General features: G+C 38.3%; 1 pseudogene; it reads right to left on the bottom strand.

Moving 5' to 3' along the window:
• Positions 1–4,852: 4,852 nt before the first annotated feature.
• The window catches only part of LOC103670657, a 104,741-nt pseudogene continuing 98,011 nt past the window's right edge, over positions 4,853–11,582 (bottom strand).

Raw genomic sequence — 11,582 nt, forward strand, 5'->3', positions numbered from 1 at the left:
AGTGATATGGAGAAGTTAGGCTAGGTTGACAATCTGCCACAGATAAGTCACCATGGGGAATCACCTTCCCTGTGTCTTAGACCAAGAAAAGATTTATGTGTGAAATCTGAATGTGTTTTGCCATGCCTGGAGGCAATAAGGAGAAAAGGACACCATGGGCAAAGGGGATATGATTTGCTTCTTGGGTCACTGGTCACAAGACAGAAAGCACTGTCTCTCTTTCCCATAAGGAATGACACTGAGATATTGCCTCATCCCCTACATATAATCTTGTGGTACTGAGGTAAGGGAGAGATCCTGGCCTGGGGAACATGCAGAGGTTGCCAACTCCTTCTTACTTCTGAGTGGTAGATAGAGAAAGGCCAATGGCAGGTGAATAGAATACCAGGTGAGGAGTTTCAGTTTCCAAAAGTCAGCCTGCAAAACATTGCACAAAACACTGGTGCACATGAGAAGGTACAAATTATCTACCTACGGGAATCTCATGACTCCTAATGTCCCCCAGCCAGCCACATATTCACTATTTTCAGTTTCTTTTCCTTTATTCCTGTGTTTTTCCCAGGAATTGATCTGGAGAGAAAATTCTAAGAATATGGGAAAAAGTGGCTTAGCAATTTAGGTAGTCCCAGTAGCTCAGAAATTAACTTTCCATTAAACCCTGGATAAAACATTTCTGACTTTTTGTATAAAAATAATATTTAACATTTTTAATTTAAAATTATATTGTAAAATACATTTAACAAATTATAATAGCTCATTTCATAAACAATTAAAGATAAATCAGCCCCCCAAATTATAAAGATGAAAGTATAAATCATCCACAACCTCACCACTCATAAATAATCATTGTTATCAATAACACACATTCATGTATTGCAATCAAGTCTTCTTTCACATTTATTGCTTTTTTTTACAGATTATGCAATTACTACAGCTTTGTAGAACATTTAGAGAAATGAGCAAAACAATAAAAAGAAAATAAAATCCCCATAACCCAACACCCAGAGACAATTATTCTCAACAATTTGTTTATATTATTTTAGTCAGCCACTCATAAATATACACTCTGTTTCTCAGTTTTACAAAATTAGAATTATACTATCCACTTTTTGTTATTAGCTCTCTTTTACTTATCAAAATATAAGATGGTTTAGTTTTCTTTATGAAATTTGGCTGTATCCAAGACTATAACTGATTTTATATTTTATTACTTTTGTAAAATACTCTTAATTTATTTCAGAGTGTGGGAAAATACTTCTAATACTAGTGACTGTATAGTGATTTTCACTATTCTTGACAATTTTTAGCAATTCTGTTCTTTCCCTTAGCATGTGTTGATAGCTACTATGCTGGGTAGTGGATTTAGACTACAGTCTAGGATGGGTATCATGAGGAGCTGATAGATTGTCCATAACTGGGGAAGAGAGGGGGTGGGCTGAGTGACAAAGGAAACTTGAAAGTGGTTCCTGGGGAGAGAGGATTCCAACATCACTGGGTGAAACCAAATCCTCAACTAAAGAGACTAAGTAAAGTCAATAATAAAAAAATGATAATTATTATTATTATTATATTATTAATATAATAATATAATATTAATTATATTAATAGTAATTAATATGATAATAATAATTAATTTTTCCCCTACTCAAAACAATTTCTTCAAACCCATCTCTTCCCCTCTTGCAGCAGGAAAGGAGTCATTGAGGCCATCATGACAGGAGCCAACATTTGCCTTTTATCTTCTCACAAGCCATCCAGGAGTAGAAATGGCATGATCTGACATGGGTTTTAGAAACTTTTGGCAGTAGTGTGGCAAACAGTAGTACAGAGTGTTAATTACAGGAGATCAATTAGGAGACTGGTAGGGTCTAGGCAAGAGGGGCTGGGGAATGAGCTAGGCAGAGTAAATGGAAAAGAAGGAAGGATTGAGTTGAGTGACAGGAACTGATGACTGACAAGAGGTATATAAAAAGTTGTATAAGGAAAGAACTGGATAGATGGTTGTATCATTTATCAAGATAAGAAGCAAAATATTTTTATTTTGTGGGATATATGTGGTGAGATAATGGATTAAATTTCAGCCCAAAAGGTTGTGGAACCATAGATTTGACACAGGAGAGAGACCAGAGCTGGAGATCCTGCTTTAGGAGTCACTGCTATGTGGATGGTATCTGAAGCCAGAGGATGGCAGGGCAGTAAGGGAGCTGGAGAAAAGCACTGGTGGGAGGGGTTTCAGGAGGTGATACATAATAAATTCCAGGAAGATCATGGGGACTTGGAGGAAAAGAATCAAGAACGATGTCAAAAATCTAAAGAAAATCAAAGAGAGGAAGATTAACAACTCCAAATACAAAAAGAGGTTGTGCATAAAAAAGATTGAACATTCTCATGTTGGTTGGCCTCAGAGAGGTCAATGGAGATATTTGTAAAAGCCGTTTTTACATGATGAAAACTGACACCAAATTCCAATGGTTTCTGGAATGAGTGGATGTTGGAGAATTGGAATCAGCAAACATACTAAATCCTTTTAAGAATTTTAGCTATTAAAGGAAGAAGAGAGCAAGCGTCTCAGCAGAAAAAGGACTTTGTATATGATAGTATTTTTTTTAAATGTGAGATATGCTAAAGACAAAAATCCAGAGAGTAAAGACACAACAAGATAATTGATGGACCAAGCAAGGACTGAAAGGAGGTACCAGAAAGCAGTGATTTCCAGACCATGGTAAGTCACCGCAATTCATCTTAGACAAGTGGAGGAAATTCTCCAAGATAGGACAGAGAATGGTAAGGAAGGGTCTCATAGATCTGTTTGAAAATGGGAACAAAGGGATATGATGAATCGAGGGAATTCATAGCCTCTATTTTCTCTGTAATATACGAGGTGAGAATTTAATGTTTAAGTAAGGCTTGACTACCAGCCTTGCCTGGGGAATGGGAAAGATTTTAGCTGATACAAATAACAATAAATCTGTAGTGCCCAATCTACATGGCCTGGAATTAGCTACGTTAAACTGAGAGGCAATCAAACTCTAAAACAGGACAAGAAACAATTATTTTCAGTTTTAGCATGTCTTATCTTTGATATTCTTTCACATGTTTAGAAAACAGTTATTCAGCAAGCATTATTACTTGATGTTATACTAGCTGCTAGAAGTGCACATAGATCTTTTCAAGCACACTTTCACAGAGATCTCACAATATCATTAGTTTCATAAACATCACCTCTGCTGGTACATTCCCCTTTGCTAGTGTTCCCGGTAATAAGGCAGTCAAGATAAGTCAAGATAAAGCAGAGCACCCAAATTTTGTTAGAAGAAACTTCAAGGCGTGTTATTAAGTCTCATCGTAACATCCAGTGCCTTGATTTATTTCTTTTGACATGTTCCAAGCTCCCTCTTTATCTTCATTAAATCACCACACTCCCAGTCAGAGTGGCTGAGGTGTTTGTGAAGTGCTGGCAAGTGTCAAGCTCATGAACTCAGGCAAAGTCTCTGGTTTGGATTTAGCATCCCAGCGTATCCTTTTGGAAGGAGCTTGGGGCCAGTGGCTTTTGCGATCCTGGAGCGGCTACTTTACATTCTAGCATAAAAACTCCCTGCAAAAGAATACAGTTTGGTGAGGCAGGGTTATCTTTCCTAGTAGGAATTATAATAATACAGACAACACTGGCCACAAAATCCCAGATTAAGTTGAGGGATACGGGTTTTTCAAGCAATGGTGGGACTGTGGATCTCTGCTCTGGAAGCACTAAGGATTAAGTGCAGCGCCAGCTCACATAGACCCCAGTAGTAGGTGGGGTGTGTCTAAGCCAACCATGTACTAAGTTTTGGAAGTTGCATAATTGCTTTGTGTGCAGACCTGAGTCTATTACCCTCAATTCTACAATGACATCAAATACTTTCTGGTGCCAATACACCAGTGGTGGTGCCAATAGGGCTTATTCCATTTCCTCTACCAGCAAGAAAAAATGATTCTTCTGGAGTAGTTATGGCTTTCAGTAGTCCTGGAAATTACCCAGCAGCCAGCCTCCCTGTGATACCCTGTAGCTCTCTGCTTGCTTGGCAATCGTAAAGCAGGAGTGTGTGCAGGCGGCTGGGCTGAGTCCTGGTTCCAGGTAGTTCCCGTGACTAGGTGCTTTTTGTAGGTGCTCCTATACCTACAGGCGTGAGGTAGGAGTGGTGGCACATGGTGGGGGATCCCAAATGGTACCTTCATCCTTACATAGAGCCCTGGGGGTCCAGAGAGATGAGGGCAGCTTCTACTTTCTGGTACAGCTCATGTACAATGCCCTCTTTGTGGAACTTTGCAGATACTTCGATTACATAGCAAAATCATCATCATCATCATCATCATCGTCATCATCATCTAGTGTCACATGTGGCTACAGACAGTCCTTGGAGCTTGGAGAATATCCTGTAGGCCACGCTCTGGGGATGAGGCTAACAGTGTTGTTTCAAATCAGAAACTCACCTGGGAGCTTCCTCGACAGCCCCAGGCGAAACACCCATGCATTTGGGTTTCTCCCATATTCTCATGCCTTTTTCCCAATAAGGGAGCTTCCTGCAGTAAAGTGCTTAGTCCAACCTGATTCCAAGAAGAGTTAGCGTGGAGAAGACCACTACCCAGAGCTCTCAATGAATAAGTGAAGTGATGCTTCTCTGAAGAGAGGGCAGTGGGGGAAGATGTCACCCGACTTCATGTTGTGGTCCCAGCTTGTCTTTCTGTGATAGGTGTTGGCCACTCTCCCACTGCTCTTTGCCCCCTGGTACTGTATCACCTTTTCCTGTCTCCCTGCTTTCTGCCTTGCAGAATGCAAGCAGACCTACAAGTTCCTCGGCAGATCGGTGTGGTTTCATAGCTGTGGATCAGAAAGGGCATTGCTGGCTCTCATACCAGCGGCATTGTCTCCACTGCTGCCTGCACCAGGCCAATCCTGCTGGATCTTCCCAGGCTGGCATCCTCTGCGCCACCCTTCTTGTGTTACGAACACATCCTGGGTGTCCCTGATTTCTTTGTGTTCTGGCACACTCTCTTTGGAACATACAGACTCCATGGTGTGAAGATGAACAGCCCTTTCCAAGCTACATACACTTGGTCTCTTTTTTCGGGTGAGACCCTTGCCTGGGAGGGCTAACTAAGTGTTTTGGTTTATAAGATCTCCTGCAGGTTCACAGGCCACATAGTGGTGAGTAAAAGTAAGTAAAAGCTGGTGAACAGTATCAAAAAGACTTTCCATCTGTTTCACTTAATTATGTTTGAAGGGACTGGTGGTTTCTTCCCCACAACCATCCACTGCTCCTTGGTTTGGTGTCAGGAGTAGGAGAAGCTGTTTCAAGGAATCTAATGTTCAGATCAATAGCAAAGGCTCTGAAAATTCAAAAATAAAATGTAAATAACATATAGAGTTATTTGTTTCTATTTATACACATATACACACACACACATACACACACACATATATATACATATAAATTTTTAAAATTATTGTTCTAGTCACTTGTTTTTCAGCACACACAATTGAATGTGCTTCCTGGGCCTGAAAGGCCACAATGAAGCCTTCTGGAAGGTGAAGAAAACATTTAAAATTTCTAGTAGAAATAAAAAAGATCTTAAATCCTAGCGGGCAAGGGGAGGCTCTAAGTTAAGAAAGAAGAACATAACAAGTTGGCCTGTTAGGCCCCAAGTTACAGGGAATTGCATTGAGGAAGCGCGGAGAGTGGTCCAACACTCATGTGCTCTCCTTGATGGTGCTGTGGCCTATGTATTTCATGCAGCCGGTGCCACACTGCTAAGGAGCCCCTTCCACTGAAATCTCCCGTAAATGCCAGCATTGCTCAGTATTCTTACTCACAAGGCATCCTTCTCCCAAAGCTTCCGGGACTACTCGATTTCAAATCAAGAGGGCATTACAGCTCAAGCATTTTTTTGTATGGTATGTAAAGGTGGTCTGGGGGACAAAGTGCCTGGACAACAGCCAAAATACAAAAGTCTCTTGCTTGAGAATAGTCATGTCCTGGAAACTTCTAGAGAAATGGGATAACTGATTGGACCAAGGTTATTTGTTGTAAATAATATAGAGACAGTCTTGCTTTTTTATTTTAACCACCAGTAATGCTTTAATAACAAAAAGGCACCAGTCAGCTTTTACTAAGGCCAGCAACTTTCATGGTTTATCATTTCCTTCATGCTTTTTACAGAGATAAACTGGGGAAAAAATGTTTACTAAAGAGACAATAGTAACTCTAAAAATGCAAGTTCAAAACCTCAGTTTCTAAGTTTTTTAAGTCACTTTATTGAAATATAATTGACATACAAATAGCTGTACATAATTGAGGTATACAAATTGATGAATTTGGAGGTAAGTATACATCTTTGAAACTATCACCAAAATCTATGCCATGAACATATCCATTATTTCTAGAAGGTTCCTCCTGCCCTCTTTATATATTATTATTAATTGTTATAAAAACACTTAACATAAGATCTACTCTCTTTGCAAATGTTCGAGTATATAATACGACATTAACTATAGGCACTATGCTGTAGAGTAGATGTCTAGGACAAATTTTTCTTGACTCTGTACCCTTTACTAAAACCTGCCCATTTTCTCCTCCCCCTGACAACCACCACACTACTGTCCACTTCTGCGAATCTGACCTTTTTAGATTCCTCTTTAAAAAAAAAAATTATCTGAGAGAGAGGGAGAGTGGGGACAGAGGCAGAGGAAGAGAATCTTCAAGCAGACTCCCTGCTGAGTGGGAAGCCCAACATGGGGCTCAATCATGCAACCCATGAGATCATGACCTGAGCAGAAACCAAGAGTCAGATCCTTACCTGACTGAGCCACCTTGAGTGCCTAGATTCCTCTCATATGCAGTATCAGGTAGTATTTGTCCTCTAGGGGCTCGATTATTTTATTTAGCATAATATCTCCCAAGTTCATTCATTGCATTGCAAATTACAGAATTCCCTTCTTTTTAAAGACTGTATAATATTCCACTGTATGTCTATACCACATTTTCTCTATCCATTTTTTAGAGGAATCTCCACACTGCTTTCTGTAGTGGCTGCACCAATTGACATTCCCACCAACACTGCACAGGGGTTCCCTTTTCTCTATATCCTTGCCAACACTAGTTATTATTTTTTTTATAGTAGTCACCCTAAAAGGTATGAAACGATATTTCATTGTGGTATTGATTTGCATTTTCCTGATGATTAGTGATGTTAAGCACCTTTTCATAAGTCTGTTGGCCATTGGTACATATTCTTCAGGAAAATGTCTTTTCAGTTCCTTTGTCCATTTTTTAAATTGGGTTATTATTATTACTATATTTTTGCCATCAAACTATAGAAGTTCCTTGTATATTTTGGATATTAGCACTTTTTAATATTTTATCAGATTTTCTCCTATTCTATAAATTGTCTTTTCATTCTGTTGATGGTTTCTTTTGCTGGGCAGAAGCTTTTTAGTTTGTTGTAGTGCCATTTGTCTATTTTTGCTTTCATTGTCTTTGCTTTTAGTGTCACATCGAAAGAAATCATCTGCAAAACCAACATAAGAAATTTTTCTCCCGTATTTTTTCTAAAAGTTTAGGATTTCAGGTCTTACGTGTAAGTCTTTGATTCATTTTGAGTTATCCTTTGTGTATGATGTAAGATAAAAGTCCAATTTCATTCTTTTGCATGTAACTATCCAGTTTCTCTGGGGCCATTTATGGAAGAGACTATTTTTTTTCCCATTGTGTGTTCTGGCCTCTTTATTGAAATTCAGTTGACTGTGTATGTGTGAGTTTATTTCTGGGCCTCTATTCTGTTCCACTGGTCTGTGTATCTGTTTTTATGCCAGTACCAAACTGTTTTGATTACTGTAGCTTTGTAATATATTTTGAAATCCGTAAGTGATGTCTATCTTTGTCCATCTTGCTCAAGATTGCTTTGGTTGTTTAGGGTTTTTTAAGTATTTGAAAGTACAACTCTCAGTGGTAAAGGCAAATATACAGACAAATACAAAATATTTTAGCACTGTAAAGGTGGTACGTAAGTCACTTTAACCCTAATATAAAAGTTAAAAGTGTTAGAATAATTATAACCACACAAATCTTCTAATGAATAACAACATTAAAAAAAGTAAATTATTTTTCAAGATTTTACTTAATTATTTATTTAAGAGAGCAAGAGAGCGAGAGCAGGGAGGGGGAGGAACAGAGAGAGAGGGACAAGCAGACTCTGTACTGAGTGTGAGCCCCACATGGAGCTTGATCCCATGACCTGAAACTACGACCTGAGCTGAAATCAAGAGTCAGATGCTCAATAGACTGAGCCACCCAGGCACCCCTAAAAAGTAAATTCTGATACAACATAAAATTTGTGTGTTGAACAAGTAAAGATATAGTTTTATATGCAATTGAAGTTAAGCTCCTATCAGTTTAAAATAGACTTTTATAGCAATAAGATGTTTTATGTTAATCTCATGATAACTACAAAGGTAAAACCTATAGTAGATACAAAAAAAAAGATGAAGAGAAAATAATCAGAATAATCAAGTCACAGAGGAAGAGATCAAGAGAGGAAAAGAACAAGAAAAGAACTACAAATTTGAAAATAATTAATAAAAATGGCAAGAATAAGTCTTCATCTATTAACTATTACTTTAAATGTAAATGAAATAAACACACCAATCAAAAGATATAGAGATGTTGATAAATAAGAAACAAGATCCAACTATATGCTATGTACAAGAGACTAATTTTAGATGTGAGGACACACATGGACTGGAAGTGATGGAATGAAAAAAAAATATTTCATACAAATGAAAACCAAAAGAGAGTAGGGTTGACTCTACTTACATCAGATAAAATAGACTTTAAGACAAAACTGTCACAAGAGATGAAGAAGGTCTTTACATAATGATGAAAAGATCAATTCCAAAGGAAAATGTAACAGTTACAAACATACATGCACATGATATCAGAATATCTAAATATATGAAGCAACCACTGACAAATCTGAAGGGAGAAATAGGTAGTGATATAATAATAATAAGAGATGTTAATACCCTACTTTAAATGATGGTTAGATCATCTGGAGATGAAGCACTACGGTACAGTAGACTTAAGCAATACTGGAGATGATAGGGACCTAACAAACATATGGAACATTCCACCCAAGAACAGAAGGATATACATTCTTGTCAAGCACCCATGGGACATCCTCCAGGATACATCACACACTAGATCACAAAACAAGTCTTAACAAATGAAAATACATTGAAATCATCCCCAGTATCTTTTGTGACCACAGTGGAATGAAACCAGAAATGAGAAATCAATAATAAAAGGAAGTGAGAGAACGCACAAGACATGAAAATTAAACAATGTACTCTTGAATAACCATTAGGTCATAGAAGAAATCATAAGGGAAATTAGAAAATATCTTGAGACCAGTAAAAATGAAACACAACCCACCAAACTTACGTGATGCAGCCAACGCAGAATTAGGAGGAAAGTTTACAGTGATAAATGCCTATGTTAAAAAAGAGGAAAGCTCTCAAATAAATAATCTCAATTTACACCTCTAGGACCTAGAAAAAGAACTAAGCCCAAAGTTAATAGAAGAAAGTACATTATAGAGATTAGAGCAGAAATAGAGAATGGAAACATATAGAAAAAATGATGAAACTGAGGTGATTTTTTGAAAAGATAAAATCGTCAAACCCATAGCTAGACTAGTGAAGAAAAAAAGAGACAAGACTCAAATAAATAAAATCAGAAAGAGGAAACATTAGAACTGACACCACAGAAATAAAAAAAAGTTCATAAAGAAATATTATGAACAACTACACAACAGCAAATTGGACAATTTAGAAAAAAAAAACAGATACGTTCCTAGAAACATACAAACCATTAAGATAGAGTCAAGAAAAAGATACAAATTCCAAGCTTTTTCAAAGGCATTGGCACAACTAGGAAATAATTCCAAAGATATTATATCTTCTAAGATTTTAACAAATGTTTCTCAGACAAATGTGTTCTCTCTCTCTCTCTCTCTCTCTCTCTCTCTATATATATATATATATATATATTCACTTTGGAATGTTTTTAGTCCCACATTAATTTCATTTCTAGAAGGTTTCTGTCACTGTCAATAAATTACAGAGTCCTCCGAAGAGAGTTAACCAAGAGAGATTTTACAGTGTTGCATCTTAATTCGATAAAAATTAACCCAGGTTTTCCATTGCAGAGCACATTCAAGGTCAAACCCTTGCTAATATGTTTTACAATCTCTTCTACTCACGTACCCCTAAAATACTAATGTAAATGACTGTGATCTTTCAGGATATTCACCTCTGTTTCCCGTGGCTAGCTGGATTCCTCTTCTCTCCTAACACAGGCCTGGGTCTGTCCTGCTGGTGCGGCTGATGCAGGCCTCTCTGGCTCGTCCTATAGATGCACAGACACGCTTCTCTCCAACAGTAACTACAATGACAATCTGGTTGAGAGGTGTGTGGGGGAGAGAAAGATGTCACTGGAAATGCAACAGGAAGGATGTAAATGAAAGGATCAGGGAAGTGCAGCTTTCTGGGACAGGCTTTCCCAGCTTTTCCCTCCCTCCACTGGACTGGACGATGTGATCTTGGGAAGCTGACTCCCAGTCGCAGCCCCTGCATTAAGGGAAGGAAGGGAAAACAGAAGGGCGGGGGAATCAAAGGGGGAGATGAATTATGAGAGACTATGGACTCAGGGAAACAAGCTGAGGGCTTCAGAGGGGAGGGGGTTAGGGGAATGGGATAGCCCGGTGATGGGTATTAAGGAGGGCACGTATTGCATGGAGACTGGGTGTTATATGCAAAGGATGAATCATGGAACACATCAAAAACTAATGATATACTGTATGGTGACTAACATAAGATAAAAACAACAACCACAACAACCACCACCACAACAACCACCACCACCACAACAAAAAACCCAACTGTGTCCCACATCGTTGAGAGAGAAAAACAACACAAACTCACAAGCAAGTTCTCCGGGAATAGGACCTGCTGGTGCTTTTCCTTCCTGAGCAGATGCTAAGCCGGGACAAGGTGTTGCTCCTCACGCAGCATATGTGCTTGATGGAAAGAGTGTGCATTTCTATTTTAAATTTAAGTGAAGTCCCCTGAGTAATGCACAGGCTCACCTTGGCCTCTGTGCCCACGCACAGTACATAAAATTGGCAGTTTCTGCCTCAGGCGCCATAACCTCAAATGCTAAAATTGTCTTGAATGACTAAAAATAAATATATTCCCTAAAATAGGAACATAGGAAGTGTGCATGTGGTAGTTTGCCCTTGAAGATTTTAGGAGAGGACTTTAGGGGATTTTAGAGATTGATTTTGAAGATGACAGAGACCTTCTCATGGACTTCTGTAACAACAGTGTGCCTGTCTTAAAGTTAGGGAGTTAAAAAAAAAAGAATGAAGAAAAAGAAAGAAAGAAAGAAAGAAAGAAAGAAAGAAAGAAAGAAAGAAAGAAAGAAAGAAAGAAAGAAAGAAGAAAGAAAGAAAGAAAGAAAGAAAGAAAGAAAGAAAGAAAGAAAGAA

This window comes from Ursus maritimus, unplaced genomic scaffold, assembly GCF_017311325.1.
Source record: "Ursus maritimus isolate PB19 unplaced genomic scaffold, ASM1731132v1 scaffold_6, whole genome shotgun sequence".
NCBI lineage: Eukaryota > Metazoa > Chordata > Mammalia > Carnivora > Ursidae > Ursus > Ursus maritimus.